The sequence below is a fragment of the Peromyscus leucopus genome, chromosome 4 (genome assembly GCF_004664715.2).
Source record: "Peromyscus leucopus breed LL Stock chromosome 4, UCI_PerLeu_2.1, whole genome shotgun sequence".
NCBI classification, from domain to species: Eukaryota; Metazoa; Chordata; class Mammalia; order Rodentia; family Cricetidae; genus Peromyscus; species Peromyscus leucopus.
Window position 1 is genome coordinate 41452202 of NC_051066.1, and position 23755 is coordinate 41475956.

The following is a 23755-nucleotide window of genomic DNA, read 5'->3' on the forward strand; positions in this document are numbered from 1 at the left end:
AACAAATGAGAGAAAAATATGGGAGAAAAATATGGATTCAAAGAGGACAACAAAACTCCTGTTTTGCCATGGAACCAACTTGAAATTTACAATGGGGTCCCCAGTTCCCTCAGTCTCTGAGGTCATTATTTGCCTTAGTTATAAAGTAAAAGGTTTCATTCCTCTGTATTTTATTTCTGTTTGAGTTATTCCTTTTGTTTTTTAACAGTGAACTTAATGAGAACAAGTTCCAACTGTATCATCTATCAGAAATGTGTAGGTTGACAGACCATAAATTATAAATCAACTAAGACAAAAAAAAAAAAAAAGGCTAAATAAGAAACCAAGGCCAGGCGGTGATGGCACATGCCTTTACTTTAATCTCAGCACTCAGGAAGCAGAGCTAGGCAGATCTCTACTAGTTCCAGGCCAGCCTGGTCTACAGAGCAAGATCCAGAACAGGCACCAAAGCTACACAGAGAAACCCTGTTTTGAAACCACCACCCCCTGAAAAAAGAAGCCAATAGATAAACAATTGAAAGAGTACACAAACAGAACTATAATGCTATTGATTAGATTGAGAGATGTTGGGGGGAAGGGGAAGCAGGAGGAGGGACGAGAGGGAGATCTGTGGTTAGCATGAAAAATGAATATAAAAAATTAAGAAAAAAAGAGATACTCATAAATTCAACATTTTCCCAATAATATTACTAAATCAAAACAGTATTTTTAGGTCTTATTTCCACTGTTCTTGATGAGCTGTTTTGTTTCTTAGTTTCTTACAACTTGTGTTTGTGTGATTACCAGGTATGAGTATATTTTACTTAAATAAGCTAACCTTGATGATTTTAAGTCTTTAAGATGTATTGCCTTAAACTCATACAAAATAAAGTGAGGAGGGGGAGGGAGACAGAAGAAAGGGAGGAAGGAGGGAGGGGTTGAGGGAGGGAAAGAAGCAGACAGGGAGGGAGAGAGAACTGTTCAAAGACCAGATGTTCTCTCATTCATACTTTCAGCAGGGAAAAAGTGAGAAAGAATAGGATAGGATAGGAAAGGACAGGAAGCATGTTGCTATCCACAAGCACTGTTCAATAACATAGTAAAACAAAGATTTAAATATAACAAAACCCTCATTTTATTCTAACACAGTATATGTGGCAAAAAAAAAAAAGACATTTTTAAACGGCTTAGGTTTTGTCTTCTTTTCTGAATGCAACCTAAATTGTTGCCAAAAGGTGAAGGGTTCCCAGCTACATGAACGTACTTGAAGTGTTCAACCTCTTGTGTGTTCATTTGGTTAAACAATACACATAGGTTTTCATCTTCAGACTTAGTTATTTTTCATGTTGTTGTGAGAAAACACTCTGGCAAAAACAATTTAAGGAAAGAGGGGTTTATTTTTGCTTACAGTTTGAGTATTTAGTGTGTCATGGTGGGGAAGCCTAAAGGATAGGCGCTGGAAGCTGCTGTTCCTGTTGTACTATAGCCAGGAAGGAGAGAACAGTGCATGCTTGTCCTTAGACAGCTTCCTCCTTCTGGGCAGTCCAAGATCAAAGCTCAGGAAATGGTGTAGCCCTTAGTTTGGGTGGGTCTTCCTGCTTAAATTAACCTAATTTATATAAGCCCCACAGATGTGCACAGGGGCTAACCTAACCACATTTACCCCCCACAGACATGCAGAGAGATTAGATCATCTAATCTAGATGATCCCACACAGGCATGAATAGAGGCTAACCTAATCTAGATGATCCCCCACAGGCACAAAAAGAGGCTAACCTATCTAGATGATTCCTCACATCTGTGCACAGAGGCTAACCTAATCTAGATGATCCCCCACAGACATGCACAGAGGCTAACCTAATCTAGATGATCCCCCACAGACATGCACAGAGGCTAACCTAATCTAGGTAATCCCCCACAGACATGCACAGAGGCTAACCTAATCTAGATAACCCCCTACAGACATGAACAGAGGCCAATCTTATCTAGATAATCCCCCATAGACATGAATAAAGGCTAACCTAATCTAGATGATTCCCCACAGGTGTGCACAGAGGCTAACCTAATCAGGTGATCCACCAGAGGTATTCACGGAGGCTAACCTAATCTAGAAAATCCCCCAGAGACATGCATAGAGGCTAACTAATCTAGATAATTGCCTACAGACATTCACAGAGGCTAACCTAATCTAGATGATCCCCCACAGTCATGAACAGAGGCTAACCTAGTCAGATGATCTCTCACAGGTGTTCACAGAGGTTAATCTAATCTAGTTTATCCCCCACAGGCATGCACAGAAGATAACCTAATCTAGATGATTCCCTACAGGTGTACACAGAGGCTAACCTACTCTAGATAATCCTTCCCAGGCATGCATAGAGGCTAACCTAATCTAGATAATCCCCCACAGGTGTGCACAGAAACTAACCTAATCTAGATGATCCCTCACATGTATGACTGAAAATTTAGCTCCTATGTAATTCTAGATTCAAGTTGACAGTAAACATTACCCACCACATTTATTGTGATAGTCACATGATTACAAATAATATGAAATTATTGCACCTTAAAATTGTTAAGTTTCAAACCCAGGACAAATGGCTGAGGTGCCTATTTCACATATCAAATCAATTTCCAGCAGATTTCCAATCAATTAAAGACTGCAAATTTCTCTAATGCTTGCATGTCCCTAGCCCCATATGGTCCTGGAGAGCCTGGACAGTGAGTGGAACAGCCTACTTTTCAGGGACTTGGCCAACATTCCAGCTTTTTAGGTCCCCAACCACAATGTCCCAATGTCAGCAGAAAGTAGTCACAGAAGATTATATCACCGCTTACTATTTATTATCAATAAAAAGGCTAGGATGTTAAGTTTCCAACGCTGGACAAATGGCTGGGGTGCATATTTAACATATCAAAGGACCGCCTCCATGTTCTCCCTGCATTCCTCAGTCCTTACCTATTATCAGGTCCTCCTGGCCGGTATACTCTATCCCCTAGCCTAACCTTCTCCAGCTCAGGGGCTAGGCTGTCCTTCCCCAGTTGCCCTTCCCCATAAAATCCAACCATTTTGGTTACCCATTCCTCTTTGTACCTTTGGGCTTCCTGGCCGCTGCTCCTGGTTCCCATCTCTGCCCTCCCTTTTCCCCTTTCTCTCCCAACATGGCCCAGCTCAGTCTGGTCATGTCCACTCTGGACTCTCAAATGTCCCTGCCTCTACCTACACGCTACCTTGTAGTGGGTAGCTGTTCTAGCTTTGCCCTGGAAGTAAATACCCTCATTGAGGCTTCCAGTAATTGTCACACTTACGAGGTGGGCCAAGAGAGGAGCCCTTAAGACCCAAGATCCAGATGGGCTGGCTCTCTTGGTTCCTGGATCCTGGACGCTAGAGGTAGATCAAGCAGAGTCCTCCAGAGAACATCACTGGACTGCACTACATCTTTCCTGGACCCTGTAACCTACCCCTTTACTTGTAAGTTACCCCATAAAATAAACCTCCCTTTTAACTACGTGGAGTTGCCTTAAGACTTCCACCAATACTCCCTTTTATTTATAATAAACTTCCTCCTCCACCATACCTAGGAGCAGTAATATCCTTTCCTGTTCTTTTAGTTTCTTTTTTCTCATTCAGAAATCTCTAGCAAAATGGATGTGAAGTAGAGTTATAAACAGGGAGAAGGGAGAGGATGCATGTTTTCACTCAAACTGTCCTTAGTAATAAAATTAATTATAATTATATAAAAGTAATATAATTAGCTTTTTGGTATAGTTTAAAATAAGTGCTATTTTCCATCTTTCAAAAAAATTTCTATATAACATAAAGACAAATTTTGGTGATTACTTATCTCTCAGTAGTCTGGAACATGAAATAAGAAAAGACTTTGCCATGTCAAAAGCAGACATTACAGTGAAGTCAGAAGGTCCTGGGACTCTGGCAGTGCCTAGAACACACTGGGAATGTGGTAATGCCTAGAACACACTAAGAGTCTGGCAATGCCTAGAACACACTGAGAATCTGGCAATGCCTAGAACACACTGGGAATCTGGCAATGCCTAGAACACAATGAGAATCTGGCAATGCCTAGAACACACTGGGCTTCTGGCAATGCCTAGAACACACTGGGAATCTGGCAATGCTTAGAACACACTGGGAATCTGGCAATGCCTAGAACACACTGGGAATTTGGCAATACCTAGAATACACTGGGTATCTGGTAATGCCTAAAACACACTGGGCTTCTGGCAATGCCTAGAACACACTAGGAATTTGGTCATGCCTAGAACACAATGGAAATCTTGTCATGCCTAGAACACACTGAGAGCAAGATTGTTCTCTTTTTCAGACCTTAGGAGTTTTTGTTATCAAGTAACTTTCTAAAGATAAATCACTCATTTTTCAGTTCTCTATGTTGATTCTTGTGTTTATAACAACATTCTAATAAATATTCATGATCATCTTTCCATCCTGAGTCCACTTATGATAAAACTACTTGCATTCCTTGAATGTGGAATGACCAGCCATGCTTATGATATCCCACCTCCAGTGATAAGAGGCCTGGCAGCCTCGCTTTGCTGCTATCCATAGTTCAGAATTAACCAGGCAGAGTAGGGGAAAAGTTGAACCAATGCACAATGAAATACTTGAAAATGCGAGAAGCCAGAGGACCTGAATACAGAACCCCACACTTCCTTTCCTCCTGCCAAAGCAAATTCACCATTTATTAAAAAAATAAATAAGCCAAGTTTACAACTTCTTATGGAAAATATTTTTTTCTGAAGAACAATCATTTTTATTTGAGGATAACATTATGCAGCTGTGTCTAACTTTTTGACATTGCAGCACATTGTGGTCTACAGAGTTCACACAAGAAACACACTCTCTTTTTTTCTGATTTTTGTTTTTGTTTTCTTGAACTGCTACAGACCAAACCAAGCTCTCTACATCCTAGTCAAGAACTACACTATTTAGTTACATCCCCAATCCAAAGAAATTTTTTTTATTCTTCTCTCATATAATACATCTCGGCCACAACCTCCTCTCCTTCCACTCCTCTAAGTCTCCCTCTACCTCCCTCTCTCTCAGATCCACTGTTACTTCATTTCCCTTCAGAAAAGAGTAGGCCTCCCAGGTATTTCAACCAAACACAGCATAACATAATGTAATAAGACTAGGCACAAACCCTCACATTAAGGCTTGACAAGGCAACCCAGTAGGAGGAAAAGGGTCTCAAAAGCAGATGTAAGAGTCAGAAACACCCCCATTCCCACTGTTAGGATATCCACAAAAACTCCAAGCTAAATAACCACAACATATATGTCCAAGGTCTATCACAGACTCATACACACCCCATGCTTGCCTCTTCAATCTCTGTGAGGCCCTATAAGGCTTGCTTAGTTGATTTTATGGGCCATGTTCTAGTGTTCTCAACCCCTCTGACACCTACACTCCTTCCTCTCCCTCTTCCATGGGGTTCCCTGATCTATGAGTATAGCCAAATATCATTAGGAATCATTTCATTGACTTTTTCTTCTTTCTTCTCTTTTTGCCAGTTGTATTTAATCTACCCTAGGGCTCTGGGCCATAATGTCAGTACACAAATGACAGCTCATGCTGGCAAGAATGTAGAGCAAGGGGAACACTCCTCCATTTCTGGTAGGAGTACAAGCTTGTATAGCTACTATGAAAATCAATATGATGGTTCTTTAGAAAATCAGGAATCAATCTAACTCAAGATCCAGCTATACCACTCCTGGGCATATACTCAAAATATATACTATCCTGCCACAAAGACACTTGCTTAACTATGTTCATAGCAGCTATATTAATAATAGCCAGAAACTGGAAACAACCTAGATGCCCCTCAACCAAAGAATGGATGAAGGAAACATGCTACATTTTCACAATGGAGTATACTCAGCTGTTAAAAAAATGACATCATGAAATTTACAGGCAAATGGATGGAACTAGAAAAAAAAAAAAAAAAAACATCATGAGTGAAGCAGCCCAGGATCAGAAAGACAGACATAATATATGATCACTTATATGTATTTATTAGCTACTAAGTAAGAGATAATCATACTACCATCCACAGATTCTGAGAGGGTAAGTAACAAAGGAGACTTGCAGGGGGATGCTTGGATCTCCCTGGAAAGGAAAAATAGAATAGATTTTGCAGGTGAACTAGGGGCAGGTGGGGATGGGAAGAGGAGGAATCAGGTGGGGGAAGGAGAGAATACAGAGAGAGACTTTACTGGAATTAGCAGGTATTTGAGGGGAAATGTGAAAATCTAATGCAGTGGAAACCTTCTGGAATCTAGGAGGGTGGCCCTATCAAGGACTCCTAGTAATGGAGTAATGGATACAGGCAAGGCTTCCAGTGATGGAACAGGGAGACCAATCCAGTCACAAAACCTTCTACCTACAATCTGTCCTGCATGAAAGATGTACTGGGGCAATGGTGGCTCAGAACTTGTGGGAATGGCCAACCAATGACTGGTCTAACTTAAAGCTCAAACAACAAGAGGGATCGCATGCCCAACACTGCCTAGATGGCCTGCATCTGGAAGCTTATGTGAAACCTTTGTCCCAGATATGTGTCGAGTTCAATAGCTTTTGGTTTTGAGCTATTTTTCTCAACTCCCAAAAGCAATATGGTGAATTCACTACATATTAGAGAATAGTCAGAGTAAATTTTGTAAGAGTCTTGAGCATATACAGTAAAATAGCTGGATAATGATACTAACTAGAACAAAGTATATAATTGTGTTCATGATTGTTATGGTCAGGTTTTATTGCCAAATGAGCTGCAAAATTTCCTTGGATTTGGCATTATTTGACACAAGAGTGTAGATAATGGATGACAGATCCATAATTGCTTTTCTTCTGGAAAATTTCAAGACAATCATTTAATGGTAGCTGCAAATATTAACACATCTTTAGTAAATTTAAACAAGCAAGGCCTTTGCTGACCTGCTATCTTAGCATCTATCTGAATTGAGATTATTTATCCAGAAAAAGGAATTAGCTTCCTTAATGTCATCAATTCCTTACAAATTACAAAGTGTTGTAGCACATCTGTTCTTCACTACCTGGAAGACAGGACTAATGGAAGTGTTAAGTCTTGGGATGATAAGACCAAAAGAATATTGTCTAACAACCTTGTAGTTTTAAGTGTCCTGAGAAAAATGGTCATGAAATACTGGAAAATATTCTCCCTGTCAGAGAAGCAAGCATACAGAAAATGTGGAATGACTATGCATGGTTTCTACTTAAGAAAATTAGCCCTGTTAGGCTTATAATGCTATAAATATCATTTTACTACTGCATAACTTGACTTTGGCATGTTCATATTGTCACTCCATTATACCAGTCATTTGCCCATTTTCGAACATCCCTTACACCCCAACCAGAACGGATACACATGGTACCTTAAGTTCAAGATGGTGGCTGCATGTCTAGCCCACTATTTTCACTTACAAGTTTCTGTATTTATCGACTTTACATGTGGTTAAAGTGTCTTATTTAAGAAAAATATATCGTTGACAATAACCAAGTAATTACACAGTCATTGCTTCAAACTGGCTGTATAAATCATTGTGATTTAACCTACAGTAGTAATAAAAATAAATGATATTGTTTTTGGTTCATTACTGCTGATCTAATAAAATGTAATGAATTAAGAAATTTCCTTAGTGAAACAGTCTCATAAAAATAACAATTTACTAATGGTGCTGTAACACCCAATGTGAATGAATTAAGAAAGGATAAACATTTTAATAAAAATCTATCTCTAAGAAAATTTCTTCCTTGTTTTCCTTATCCTTTTTTTTTCTCTAAGTGCATGTTTTGATTGCATCCATAGAGATCGTTACCAGGAACTGTAACCTCAAGATCATTGCTTGTTTATATAAAATTTTTTTTATAAAAATTCCAGGAACTTGTGAATTTCTGGGTAGCCTATGTGAATTCAAGGGGGAAGACATATTCCATTTTCTGGGAATGCCTTTGTGCCAAGAACTAATTCTTACTAATAAACCAACAGTGATACAGAAAGGAAGAACTTCCATCCACCCTTAGTGGGGTACTCTGAAAAGACCACTCCAGTTTTCTCTTACTGAGTGGTGGAATTCTGACTTTTTTTTCCGTGTGTCTCTCAGCTCTTCTTAAGCTTTTCTTCCCTTTTGAATATGCACCTATAGACATCATAGCAGGAGCCCAAATGAGGTTTGTTTTCTGATTCTTTCATACATCAGAGGTACAAAATGATTTGAAATTTATATCTCTATATTCCTTTAATTTCAAACAAAATTGTCAGAATTTCATTAGTATAATGTCCTTAGTGGGGAAAAAAAATCCCTAAAAACATTACTCTTCTCTATAGTTATGGAAATAACATGTTAATGTAGAGGGGAATGCAAGCCTTTCAGCATCACGAGGAATGCCTCTCCTTTGACATTGTTACTCCATGTCATGCTAACGTGCAAAACCTATCACTTTGAGAATCATTGCTCTTTATTTAAGACTTGCATGCACATGCTACCAAATTGGCAAATCAAGAAGACCCTGTTTCTTCCTCAAAGTTCCTGTCTGCCCTATAGCTCTCTCACAGTTTCTGGATCACATAGGATCAAAGGCACCTCTGGATATTCAGTGATTTATTCACATCTGCCTTTGCCTTAAAGTGATCAAGACTGATTGGTGCCATGATCATTGGGAATGTTAGCAGAAGTGAGAAGCATAAAAAACAACACATATGTACCCCAAATCGTCTCTTCTAACTAAAAGCAAAATAATAATAATAATAATAATAATAATAATAATATATAGCATGAAAAAACATTGGAATGGGACCAAAGCTTTCTACTAGGGTGCTCAATCTTAAAGGTTATTTTTGTATAATCCCTCCTTTGAGGTCTATGTTTCAAGTATTTTGAGCATTGATTTCTTTAAAAATTATATGAAAATCTAAATATGCCTGCAATCTAAGAATTCTTATTTTTGGGGTAGGAGGAGATTTTCTTTATTTTAAATGATCTAAAAAAGTCACATTCAACAAGGAAATCAAGTATGTTATAAATAGGAAAAAAGATACTTCATTGCCACATCTTTGAATTCAGCAGGTATTGAAATGAATGATATTGATATCAAAATAGCATTCATGTAAGACATGTATCTGAGACTATTTCTCTGTATCATTTCAAGTCTGTTTGATCTCTTGTCAGTATTACATGGTTTTCTAGTTTCATATGTGATCAGGAAATTATTTTTATGTTATTTCACACCATTAATATCATGTCACCTAATGTAACCTTGACAAGATTCATTATAAAAAGTCAAAGCTCTCCTCTAACCTCAACATTTGAGTGCACACACACACACACGTGCACATGCAGAATAAATAAATTGAATCTTTCCTTTGGATTTCTTTTACATAGAAACATTTTTTTGTCTATGCAGAATTTGCTAGAATTGTAACAATAAACAAAAGAAGCATGAAAGATTCTTGCGCATTTAATGAAACTCATCTTCAGGGAAGAAACAGCTCAAGTGCTGAGAACGGAAGCCTCATGGATTCAATCTCCCAAAGCAATGATGGTGAGAGAGAATTCAGTGCCCAACATGAAGAAAGCAGTGATATTAATGGTAATGGCTGATTATTGACGTAAGTTCAGCTAACACCACTCAGTTACATAATTCTCATTAATTGAGATACTATTTGTATAGGTTTCTGCTCATTTTATCTAATATAGTACATATATATCCTGTAGGTAGAAATAGCCTTAAGAAACCTGGTTTCTAGTAGATCTATGTGATTTTTTTCAAACAGTTGCTCCAAAAAAAATTTAATCGTTCCACTACTGGTGAAAATGTCAAACTTACCAGTAACGACATCTTTCACATTCTTGTTGAAGTTAATTTTGTAAATGTAATTACTAAAGCAAGTGGAATGAATGTTTTCATATATTAAGTATATTTACTAATTACACATGAATGTGCATGTTTTTGTAGGTATAGATGTGTGGTGTGCATGGATGCTAGGGATTGAACTCAGGTCCTTATACTCTCTTGACAAGTTCTTTACAAGCCAAACATGAGATAAGCAATCTTTACACATTTTACACACATCCTTAGAAGGACAGAGTATACATCATCGAACCATTGTTCTGACATTTTTATTTTGTGGAACATGTGGAATTTGATAAGTAAACACTTTAATGTCTTCTTTGATGGCTATGTGTTTGGTTGTGAGGTAAAACACTAACATCACATTTACAGTGTTGAACAGTTCTTAGGAATCTACCCCTGACCTTGCACTTCATTCCCCTCCAAGCGTTTTCACTAATTTCCTTGTGAAAGTTAGACTCTTTTATATGGAATGTTTTTATTAAAGTTTGTTCTTTTTTTCTTTTATTTCTTCAATTTTTATTATCAGGAGTGACTGAAATAAAAAATATAATTGAGTCCCATCATTATTGTCATTATGGAAATGGCTTTAAGAGAAAACTGGTCAGATGAATATTGCTTCTCACTTTTCAACTGGTAAATAGTTGCCATTGATAAAACAGACAAGCCCAGAAAATCTGTCCAGAATGTTCAAGATACGGTGTATTATACAGCATGCCTGTTCTCAGGAGAACACCTAAGACATAATTATGTGTACTTTTTGATCTCCTCATACAAGACAAGCACAAAGGCACCACCCTGAGAACATTGGATCATGCACCCTTGAAGAAAGCCTTGCTTCCTTCATCATGAGCGATCTTCCTCCAGCAGTCAATCATGCCTGTATACATGATATCAATTCCTTTGCATCCCAACTGCATCATCATACAACGACGCCGAACCGTGTCAAAGGGATAGGAAGTCAGGCCAGCAACAGCAGTGACAGACTGTGAAATCAATCATCCAGCTGATGAAGATGTGAGTATTCTTGGGATCTGGAAGCATTCCCTTTGCAGTGTCAGAGATGCCAAAGTAGGCAGCTCGGTAGATGATAATGCCCTGTACTGACACAATAAAGCCTTGGTACAGGCCCCTAATCTCATCAGATTTGTAGGTCTTAACCAGGCTGTCACCAAGGCCTTTGAATTCCCTTTCAGCTCCAGCTTTGCCCACATCAGCTGCTAGACAGGTACGGGCAAAATCAAGAGGGTACACAAAGAACAAGGATGTGGCCCCAGCGGCACTACCTCATGCCAGGTTCTCAGCAAAGTAGCGCCAAAACTGGGCCCTCTTGTCCACACCACCCAAAAAGATCTGCTTGTATTTATCTTTGAAGGCAAAGTTGAGAGCCTGGGTGGGGAAGTATCTGATAACACTGGCCAGGTTACCACGCCGGAAGGACAGGACTCCCTGTTCCTTGGGGATACGAACCACGCAGTCTATAATGCCCTTGTATTGTTTATCTCCTTTGCTTGCTAGCATGCTGCACCTGCAGCAGCAGTTTGACCTGCTCCATGGGCGCTACCGCTGTCTTGGAGATGGCCGCGGCCACTCCACCTGCCAAGAAGTCCTTGGCGAAGGATACAGCGGCATCTGTCATGTTGAAAGAAAAAGGAAAGGCAGAGGACTGCGGGACAGGACTGGGTTGACAACCGGCTTTGACTCTCGGGCTCTGGGCTAAAAGTTTGTTCTTTAATCTTGTCAATACTGTTATTGCTTAAAACTATCACTTGTTGTTAGCCAGATGAAATGCCACCCCAAAAAGACACCATTTACTTTAACATGGGTGACTCTTGCACAATTTTACACTGATAATGTTTTTTAAAGCTGATTTCTGTTATAATATGCATCTTTTCAGATAGTTATTTTGAAAGTAAGTCAAAATTATCAAATTTGGATAAATTCTACTTTTCTGATTTACTTTTTCTTGGTTTGTGCCTTTGGAATCTATGATACACTTTAAAGTCTCCAAATGTATTGATTTTTCCAAATAGTGTTGTACTTTTCATATCAGTCTTCATGCGGAGCCAGCAGCCATAGCGTTGTTTCAGTCTTACAAATGCTGCAGTTTAAAGCAACAGATTCACAATAAGACAGATTCAGATGGAACAAGACTTTAAATGCTTTACAATGTGTGTAAAAATGTACATAGGCTTGGAAGAGAGAGGAAAAGGAACATAGACAGTTATATAAAGAAATAGAAAGTTTAAAAAAATAAAGTCTTTAAAGAGAAAGTAAAAGTAATATAAAAAATAAGCCATGTAAAGATGGATATCACACAGAGAGTCTGGATTATATTGTCTTTGGGATTTTTAACTGCAGAAAGACATGTGATTGTAAAGACTGCTCAGTTAAATCAATGTGTATATTTTAAAGGTATTTCAATTTTGAAATTTATGTCTAAGGATGTGTTGCTTTGGAAAAGAGGCTCTGCTTTTGTCTCTACAGAAAGCCAGAGGCTATGGATTTGTTCCAGATTAAGATACATCAGGTTTGACCAGCCAAGACCACCTGAAAGGTCTCTGATGACACCATGGCCCAGATGATTCAACATCCAGAATTGTTTCAAGGCAACTGGCTCAGACGATACAGCCTCACGGACTACTCCATGATCCTTAAATATTCTTTGTGTCCCCATAAGATACAGCGCCCCCCTCCAGCAGGAAGTAGTAAGAGAAGCTACGCCCAAATTCCCAAATATACCAAGCTGGCTTTAAAGATGTGTAAAAGTTAAAACCTTCCTTTTTAAAAAAAAGAAAAGGGGAAGTGCTGTGGGATGATCTGTATGTCCTGTGGGAGCCCTTCTTGGGTTCTTTGTGGCGTTACCCAGCAGGTCCGTATAGAGGATGATTAGGACCATGGGCCTGAGTGCAGGTGTTTGAGATGGTCTGCACTTGGCTGTGCTGGGGGATGGTCTGTATGTCAAGTTGTTCTGATTGATCAATAAATAAAACCTAATCGGCTGTGGCTAGGCAGGAAGGATAGGCGGGACTAACAGAGAGGAGAAATAAAAGGACAGGAAGGCACAAGGACTGGCTGCAGCCGCTGCCATGACCAGCAGCATGTGAAGACGCCAATAAGCCACCAGCCACATGGCGAGGTACAGATTTGTAGAAATGCGTTACTTTAAGATATAAGAACAGTTAACAAGAAGCCTGCCACGGCCATACAGTTTGTAAGCAATATAAGTCTCTGTGTTTACTTGGTTGGGTCTGAGTGGCTGTGGGACTGGCGGGTGACAGAGATTTGTCCTGACTGTGGGCAAGGCAGGAAAACTCTAGCTACAGAGGTTTAAAATTTTGTTGATTTATTCAAGAACCATCTCTTTGTTTGCAGTTTTTTTCTTGTTTTCTGTATTTGTTAATTTCTGACCTTTTATATACTATTTCTACAGGATACATGGATTTCCCCTTTGGGGAAGAGAACCAATTACAAGGATGGACTGGGAGTGAGTGGGAATGTGAATGAGAAAAATGGGTGGGGAGGAGGAAAGTAATTAGGGCAGAGGGATAGAATTCTGGGAGGGACAGCTGGAATAAAGGGGCATTTGAGGGATGATATGGAAGCTTGGTGCAGTGGGAACTTCCTGGAATCTATAAAGGTGATCATAATGAGGTCTCCTAGCAATGGGGTATACAGAGACTTAACTGGCTATCTCTTGTTACCAAATGAGGCTTCCAGTAGTAGGAATTGGTTGCATTCAATTGAGTTATTGACCAAGGTAGGGGGTCACATGAAAATTCCCAAACAACCCAGGCTGTTGCTAACAGAATGGATTGCTCTTCATAAACTGATAGAGGCTCCTCATTACTAAGGAGGTGGGGATGGGGCATTATAGCATGGGTCCTCATTACTGAGGACAAATCCACAAAACTCACTGAACTTAGAGAAATTCAGCTGGTGCCTACATTGAACCTTGACCCCTATATTCTAGTGTCTTTGGTGTGTAAAGCGACTCTCCATGTTACCAAAAGAGAAATATGGACACCAATCCAGCCACAAAACCTTTGACCTACAATCTGTCCTCCCTGCAAGATAATCTAGTACAATAGTGGGGCGGAACTAGTGAAAGTAGCCAACCAATGTCAGATTTCACTTAAGACCCACTCTACAAGAAGGAACCCATACCCGACACTGCTTGTGTAACCAAGAACCAGAGACTAGATATCCCAGAGACCTAGAGTAAAACCAAACACTACTTGCCTTTAAAAAAACAAACCAAAAATAACCCATCGATAAAATGTCTTTTAATGAAATTCTGCTATACTCATAGAGCAGAGCCTTATACATACATCAACAGAGAAGCTTTCTCCAATAGATGGGAACAGATTCAGATACCCACAGCCAGAAATTTCACAGAAAGAATATAAATGGGATGTCTCTATCAAACCCCTTCCCTTAGAGGTCAGGAAACCCCATGGAAGAGGAAACAGAAAGAATGTTAGCACCGGACATGATGGAGACACCAAGAGAACAAAGCCCTCTGAGTCAACTAATCAAGGTCCATATGAACTCAAAAAGACTGTATCAGCAAGCACAGGACCTACACAGGTCTGCACCAAGTCCTCTCTCTATATATATTATAGCTTTTAGCTCAATAGTTTCATGGGACTCTTGAGTGTGAGAATAAGTGAGTCTTTGACTCTTATGCCTGCTCTTGAGATTCTTTCCTTCTTTTTGGTTGCCTGGTCCAATTATGATATGATGGGATGCTTTATCTTATTATGCTTTATTTTGTCATGTTTGCTTGTTATCTCTTAGAAACCTGTTCATTTCTAATGAGAGAGAGAAAGGGAGTGGATCTGGAAGGGAGAGAAGGTGGTGAGGAACTGGAAGGAGTAGAAGGAAGGGAAAATATTACCAGGGTATATTGTATGAGAAAAGGATCTATTTTCAATAAAAGTAAAAAATGAAAAACGGAACAGAGAAAATCTTTATTAACATATAACTCACATCCCATCTCATATGCCAATTTAATTTCTACTATTTTTGCTGTTGTTTGTTTTTGTTTGTTTGTTCCTGTCATTGTTATATTCTAGGTCTTAGGAAGGATCCTCACAATCTAATTATCTAACGTTTTCATCTCCCTAGAGGAAAAGATCATATTTATCACTAAGTAACCCACTCATCTTCTACCCTAGAACAAATCCAAGTGCAAGTCCACATCACCATTCCTCCTTGGCCATTTCCTCCATTTCTGCTTACAAATTCTTGCTGCTGTCCCCACCCTGTATTCTTTCTATGGTGAACTGTGATCAGGACATGTAAGCTGAACAAACCTTTTTCTTCCCCAAGTTGGTTTTGGACATAGTGTACATCACAGCAGCAAACAATGAAGCAGAACAGACATTAAGATTGCTTCTATTACCTGATTATTGTAAATAGCATTGCAAACTAACAACAATAACAAATAAAAATAATGCTTTCAGTGTTTACCTGCATCATAGCGAGCATCTTCATTTCTTTCTAACAATATATCTACTATGTAGATATATCATACCTTATCTCTTAATCATTGATGGACATTTGGGTTTCTTATTTGGTTATTTGCATGTTGCTGATGTGAATTACCTTTACAAAGTTGTATATGGGCACATGTTTTCACTTTTCTTGATTTTAAACTGAAGAGTAGACTTGATCTTGAGGTAAACCTACAGTAGATTGTTTTGAAGAAGATCAAACAAATTTTCAGATACTATAGCATTTATATCTCATCAATAATGTACAAATTTCTCTATATCATTACCAACACTCCAAATCCTCTTAATGCTCCTACAAATAGGGTTGACTCTAAAACTTTAATTTTTCTTTCAATTTTCTATATTTCCCATTGTTCTCATCTCTCATCCTTCCTTTCTGCCTTATTCTATAGAAAGTAGATATGTTTGTATAGTTACACTTTAATTCTATAATAAATTTTTAATTTAAATAAATATTTAAAACGTATTTTGAGCCATTTTCTTAGTAGACGTTTTATAGACCCCAAATATTCTGTATTATCTCAGTCGACTTCAGTTTGCTATGACTTATTTCCAATAAAATACTGAAATTTCCCTACTATGTTGTTCCACTGTCCTTTGTGCCATGACTATTCAACAAGTAATTGTTGCTATGTAAGACATAAACTAAATAATGCATTGGTATAGTTATGATCTTACATGATTGCCTTTTAAAAGTGGTTCAGTTGGTAGAGTTCATACCTATAATGAAGCGCTGAGTTCCATCTCCAGCACCTCATAAGTACCAGACCTGTTGATGCACCTCTGAGAGACCAGCCCTTGGGAGGAGGGTGCAGGAGGATCACAAGTTCTAGGCCATCCTTCAATACATAGTGAGTTGGAGGCCAGCCTGGAATGCATGAGACTGTAAGAGCAATGTGAATGAGTGTGTATAAATAATAACTTTATGTTCGCTTTTGGCTTTTTTCTGTTTTGTCTGTGGTTTTCAATTACCATGTTGTCATTTATTTTATTGCAACAATTTTACCTCAACCCACTCCCATTGTGCTGCCATTGTCAAATACATTACTTTATGACAAGTAACATCATTATACATAATGTGTTAGGAAATTGACTTCTTTATTAGTCAAGATGATTTTTAAAATGCAATTATATCATCAAATATGACTTACATAATTACCTGTTTTCCATTCTCTCTCTCTCTCTCTCTCTCTCTCTCTCTCTCTCTCTCTCTCTCTCTCTCTCACACACACACACACACACACACACACACACACACCCTGACGCTCGGGTGCCACTTGCTTCGCGCTTGCGTGACTCTTCAACACTGCTTGTAGAAATGGTACATCTATATCACTTCCCTAGAAAGCTCAAGGAACATCACAGAAAGAGTGGGCAGAAAGATGTATGAGCCAAAGGCCAGGGAGAAATGAAGTAAAACAGGGACTTCTGGACATGGCAGGGCTGCTCCACTTATGAATTCACAGCAGCTATGGTTGCCTGCACAAGACTTTCATAAGGTTGGGACAATCAACCTTCTTGCATGAGCACGCAGAAGCTTAAGTGCCTAAGGAGCCATTGAGAGCTGATATCTTCTAGGGGAGGTAGAGTCGGGTTTTTATGGGTGTGGTCAGCATAAACTGAACTCCATGAGTTATTGAGAATAAAAAAGGACAGGAGGGTGGGAAAAGATGAGAAATGGGGGATAGAACTGGAAAAAGTTAGGAGAAGGAGCTTGGATGAATATTATCAAAATACACTGTATGAAAGTTTCAAATAATTAATAAAAAATATTTTATTTAAAAAACTATTTATAGACTAGGGACCAGTAGGACCATATCTCCTCTTGTTTTCTCTGGGAATATTTAAAATTCACTTTTGAAAGCTAAATTGAATGATGTAAAATTTTCAGTTCCAACATATTTACTGTGATACCCTAGTCCTCTGGTCCCAATATTTGCCAGAAAATTCAGGTGCTATTCTTGCTGGTATGTACCTGACCTCATTTTCTACTTTCACATTTGGTGACTTTTCCCTTAGAATTTAGCACGTAGTGATCACTATGACATGTCTGGGTGTAGATGTCTTTGTGTAGGTCTTTGCTGTAGCTGAGCACTTTGAGTTTTATGGCTGGTAGAGTAGGGTTTTCTATCAAATGGGGCTTCCACTTGCCTTTCAGAGTTGTGTTCAGTGCCTTTAGCTCTACCTTGTCTATAGCACACACACTCGATAGAGGTTGGTAAACTTGGTGGAGCCACACATTCTCCTGAGGCTCTGTGATGACTTTCAGTTATTCTTTGTTCCCTTCCTTATTCTGACCTAAAAACTTCAGATTTGTTGGGTTTTTTGTTCAAATCTGCTGGAAAACTTTATTGACTTTTTCATTTCAATTGGTGCATTTTTCTGTTGCCAACTTTTTATTCAGCTCTTTGAAAAATATTATTATTATTATTATTATTATTATTATTATTATCTTTTTTTGCTGAAACTTCCTTTTGGTCCTTAAAGTATGGCTGGTTTTAGTTCTTTTGTCATAAAATGTTCTTCAGCAGCTCTGTGGTTCAGTCCCCTCAACAGCAATGCCTACGTCTGTTTCATCCCTGTCAGCCACATTTCCCCATTTCTTTGCATATTTCATACGTATTTGGTAAATTTTCACATCACATGTAATGTTTTGTTGTGACAGGACATAGACATTTAGTTGTACTGGCTGCTTGATTATTTATTTGGTGACTTGGCTGACTTCATTCTGCAATGTTTATTAATATTTCATTTGTAATATATAACCAATGATACTGCTAATTAAACTTAAGTCTCTAAATTTCATTGTTTGGACAGTCACCCAGGGATTGCAAATGGTTCGGCATAAGCTACTTACTGGTCAAAAGGCATACTTCATACCCTGGCACATTGAACTTATTTTTATCAGAGTGTCTTAGTTATTTTACTATTGCTATGAAGAGACATTATGACCAAGGCAATGCATAAAAGAAATCATTTAGTTAGGGGCTTAAAGTTTCAGAGGGTGATTCCGTGATGATCACTGAGGGGAGCACAGCAACAGGCAGGCAGGCGTGGCACTGGAGCAGTAGCTAAGAGCTTATATATTGAGACAAAGATCAGGAGGCAGAGCTAGACAGAGAAAGATTCATTCAGAGTAGTATGGGCTTTTTCTGCCTCAAAGCTCACCTCTAGTGGGTGTGTCACTGGATTTCTCCAACAAGGCCATACTTCCTAATCCTTCCAAACTGTCCCACTATCTGTGGAACAAGCATTCAAATATATGAGACTAAGGGAGCCATGGTGTGAGAGCCCACAGAGGTTTCCTAGTGAGATCTGAGCTTGCTTTACCAGCAGGGCTGCATAAGAGGATGATTGGACCATGGGCCTGGGTACCAGGTGTTTGGAAGTGTCTACAGGTTGTATCTAGCAAGGGGGAGTTATTTGCTTTTTTGTTTGTTTGTTTGTTTTTTTTCTTTACACCATGGCATTGTCATAAAAAGCCCTTTTGAATAAAGTTCTGGGCTGGTGGGTTTTGACCCAGGCCCTCCTGAAGCTATCCTGTGTTTCTGTCTTTCTCCTCGCCATCTAGGTATCTCTGAATATTTCCCACTTTTCGCTGCTCAAGAGTACCCTGGTCATAAAAGTGGGGCCTGGTCCCCACACCATTGTCATTCAAACCATCACACCTAGAGTATATGGCATGAAAGTTGCTGTCATTGTTTAGGGAATCTACCCCCCCCCATATTCATTTGAAAGCTAGAAGCTTGGTGGGACACTCACCTTTCTCTTGAAATAATGCAATGTGGAATTTGAACATAGTCTTCCACACTGCTAGGGGAGAGCATGTTTTGCCAGTGGAAAATGGCTTTCTGTGAGGTGCCTCTGCATCAGAGTGTCTCATTTGTTCAGTCCTTGGTGAGAGTTGTATTCAACCACTTACGCCACTGTGAACTCAGCCTTACTTTGGTGATTCTGTGTCACATTTGAGGAGCCTTGCCCCATTAGCCTGTGTTCTTCTCTGATTGCTTCTCAATACATTCAGTCTAGCATATGCAATATATCCTTTTCACCCATCAGAGTTGTCTGTGATCACGAGGGCTCTTACTTGTTTTAAACTTCTGCTTACTCTACTACCTGCTTAAATCACAGCCACCAGGCTCCTTTTAATAGTCTACCAAGACAGACATTATTTTTTTTTCAAAAATACCTTTATGTCTGGACTTCTGTACTCTGTTGCAAATAAAGTGAAAAATGAACAGGCAAAGAAATGAAAATTTGGGTTCGTATGGTCTCATACTCTCCTTTCTTCCCTTCCAGGTAGCTTTAGAACCATGGAGCAGTAGAGGGAGGGCAAGCGCTCTCTCTTCTATGTGTGCTGCTCCTCAGATGGGATTCTTACCGTTAGTGATCTTGAGATGGCTGGCTGGAGTTACTACAGTCTCTGCCTGGTGTGCCTTTTATTCCTAAAGCTTCTACCATCTAAGTACAGGCAAGCAGAGAATGAGAAGATCATTTCTTATGCACAGGCCTAAGTCAGAGCTCCTTAAGAGAGAGCTAGGTGGACAGGGATGGGGGAGCCATAAGTTCTGCCTGAGTGAAAGGCTGTGCTGTCTTGGCTGCACACACCTGAGGTAGAACCACTGGAGCATTAGAAGAGGGTCATGATCACTCTCCTCTAATGAACCAACACCTCTTGAAGCACCCACTAAGATCTAGTAGATTTCCATATATATATACATATATACAATTCCTGTATCCCTTTCAAGATATTTCAAGTGGTGTTGAATGATTTTCAAGAAGTAAATTTCCAAGTTAAATTGTTGTTTAGCGGGGCAGGAAGTGCATTTATTTATTCCTTACTCCCTCACCCCGGATGCCACATCAACATTTGGTTCTTTGTATTGCTGCATTTCTGCTGAGACTTCTCAATCCTTGGGTGGAGTTTTCACATGTTGGAAAGTTGGTTTGCTTTACTTTATTGAGAATATTTGAAAAAGTTGCCTTAACATCTTTGTCTGTCAGTTGCAACATCAGACACATTTTGTAGCCAATTTGTTTTCCTTCCCTGTATCTCTGTTCAAAATTTTCATTGTTCATGTACCAAGTGATTTGGTATTATATCCTGGACATCATAAACATAATGTGGATTCTGAGTTCTTCATTCCATCTGTGTTCGATACTTTTCACCTGAACTCTAAGCTAAGGCACCATCAAGTCCTGTTTAAAGGTTATAATGAAGCTGGGCAGTGGTAGTGGCGCACGCCTTTAATCCCAGCAGTCGGGAGGCAGAGCCAGGTGGATCTCTGTGAGTTCGAGGCCAGCCTGGGCTACCAAGTGAGTTCCAGGAAAGGCGCAAAGCTACACAGAGAAACCCTGTCTCGAAAAACCAAAAATAAAATAAAATAAAGGCTATAATGACCTCCCACATCCAATTCTCTACTTCAATTCAGATTTAGCCTCCAATAAAAACTAATATTTCAAAATGGGTACAAATCAGTAGTTTGATGATTTGTTCTTTGAGAATTCCTTTTGTGTATATAATGCGTTCTGATTACTCTACCACCCCTGCCCTCTCTAATCTCCCTCCAGCCCCTGTCAACCTACTGTCCTCATTGCAAGGCCCTTCCCTTGATTCCTGTTTGTTGTTCTGTGACCTGCTGATTTCAGTCAGGGCCATCAGTGTGACCACTAGTTTGGAGTTAATCAATGGAGCCTGGATGGCTCAGGCAACTGAAGGCAATGACTTCTTCTCTCCCCAAATTTATCAGTAGCCAATACTTCTACAGTCAGAGTTATGGGCTCCTAAGTTCCTCTTTGTCTATGTGTGACTAGGAAAGCCTACTCCTGTGTAGGCACAGTGCAGACAATAGCAGCTCGTGTGAATTTACAACTGCAATTGTGTCTTGCCCAGAAGAAGGTAGTCCACTGCTCTTTTCTCTGTTTTTCAGCTTTTGCAATCTTTCCACCCAAGCTTTAGAGGGGATGGAGTAAACGGTGTGTTAGCTACCTGCCATATTGTTGATCACATGCTTCTTGAGGCAGCATTGCAGTGTGCGTGTGAGTGAAACTCATTCAAGCCCAGTCCAACCGTGTTTCCCATCAGATTAGACCACAGTCCTCTCTCTGTCCGCTTTGAATTTTGTAGTATTATTTGTCTTGGGAATCAATTCACTATTCACTCACACTTTCACAACTCTAGGAAAATTGTCCTCTAAGAAAGCATTTGATCAGAGGACCTGGCACATGATGGCTGAAAACGAAGAAATGATTTACTGAGCAAAGAATTCAATATTATTTCCAGCCAGTATCCTGTATTTAGCAAGCAGTAACCCTAATTTAGTAGGGTCCCATATCTGTTCACTGGGTCTTCCTTATTCCTTCAATTGCCTTCATGGTTTCTCCAGACTTCTTCCCTGCACAAACCACTGCCCCTCCCTGCCCAGCCAGCAAGCCCTTAGATTTAACTTGCATCCCACAATCTTCTTTCTGTGGCAGACCTCACAGATTTGCCTGCCTAAAACTTTAAGGCTTTATAAAGCTTAAAGCCCTGGGGCTGAAGACATATCTTCACAGTTAAGAGCAGCTGTGGCTCTTGCAGAGGACCTGCGTTAAGTTTCAGAAGATCACCCTTTTCTGACCTCTGTGGGCGCCAGGCATGGATGTGGCACGCATACTTACATTCAGGCAAAAACACACAGACATTAAATTAAATTAAAATCTCCAATGGCTTCTAGTTTATCAGGTTAAATATCTTCAGGATTTACTATGGATCTATGTGCTGCTGTACCTCTCCAACTTCATTCTCTTTCCCTTTATAGACTGCCAGTTCCTTTTAGTTTATTCATTCTCACACAAGCAGAGATGCATCCAAAGCCAGTGTTTATCTGGAGATATCATACATAAAACTTTTACCCCAGTGTCTAACAAATCCAAATGCTCGCCTGTCCTCAGATCTAGATGCAGTTGGCACATTCAAGTGTATGACTTCCATCTCACAACTTCCACCTTTAGTATATTCAGCAAGTAGAGGTTATCCTGACCTACCATGAACCTGACACTCTTGTTGTCCAAGACTGTGTGCAGATGGAGCACATATTAAATTACAATCTTTAGTATGTATTGTATTTTCAAGGCCCAACCTAGCTCTACTTCTATTATTTTTTTTTCTCTTGCTAGTATTTATTGAGGATTCTATAGCTGCCTGGATACAGTCTACCAGAACTCGAGCTGCTTTAAGGGAAGAAAGAATCTTTATAGTAGCTTCGCTTGGCATTGACCTTGTGTTTCTGAACCAGGAAATAGAGTATGAGGAGAGAGATGAAAGGTGTTCCTGACAACTTTCAAGAAAGGAGGATTGCTTCTTTTCTACATTATGACAAGAAAGAGCCATCAATTGTTCGGTGGAGTTTCATCTGCTTTAATGGTACTGAAAATACTGTCCAAATTTTGGCAACAGAGTGACAGTGAGCAGTAGTTCCCAAGATTTTTACTAGTTCTTATTTTCTGTCTATCTTACGCACTGCAGGGGCTAAATCAAGGCTATTAATTGGGACCTCATTTTAAATCAACCCTTCCATTTGTCACTCAGAGTTTGATGTCATTGTTTGCTAAGACTTATATGTTACTTTATTTTGTATATTAGTTTAAATAAGCTTACAATTAATGTGGATTTTTACAAGTTCAGATCATTGCATTCTGCTCATATTCCACAAGTCTTCCTTCCTTGTTCCCTCTTCTGATGCCCCCCCATCTTTATTGTTTCCTTTATCCTTTATTTGTCTTTCCCAGCAATGTTTAACAATGGAAAGTGTACCAGGCATGTGCAGAAACTAGAAAAACAGAGAGAAGAGACAACCACAAAACTTATATTTTGTAGTTCAATATATGTGCCAAAATATTGGCATCCTCACAGAGTTAAGTGAACTCATCTCTGTGTCAAACAATTAACTGAGGTTCAAAGCAGTCATGTAATTTGAATAAGGCCACAGATATGCATTAGTTCCAGCTTGACCAGGAAGTTATAACGTAGATCATGTAGTCAACAACTGCCTATTCCTAACCTATAGTTCTCAGCCCCATGGCCCAATTTATTTTGAGACAAGGTCCCGGTCTGCAGCCTAGGCTGATCTGAAGCTCTTGGCAAACCTCTGTTTCTGCCACTAAAGTGTTATAATTACAGGCATAATGCACCACATCTTGATAACAATATTTAGATTAATGAACATAATGACAACAACACAGCTCTTCTCACTCATTTGCTTTTGCTTAGATTTCACGTTTTTAAGTTTGAAATTGACATCTATACATAATGTACAATAAATATGAAAATAGATATTTAAATACAATCCTTCCTTTAAAACTGAAAAAGGAT

At 39.3% G+C, this 23755-nt stretch overlaps 1 pseudogene; it reads right to left on the reverse strand.

Moving 5' to 3' along the window:
* Window positions 1-10630: 10630 nt before the first annotated feature.
* On the reverse strand, window positions 10631-11591 carry LOC114703686 (annotated as a pseudogene).
* Between the last annotated feature and the right edge of the window lie 12164 nt (window positions 11592-23755).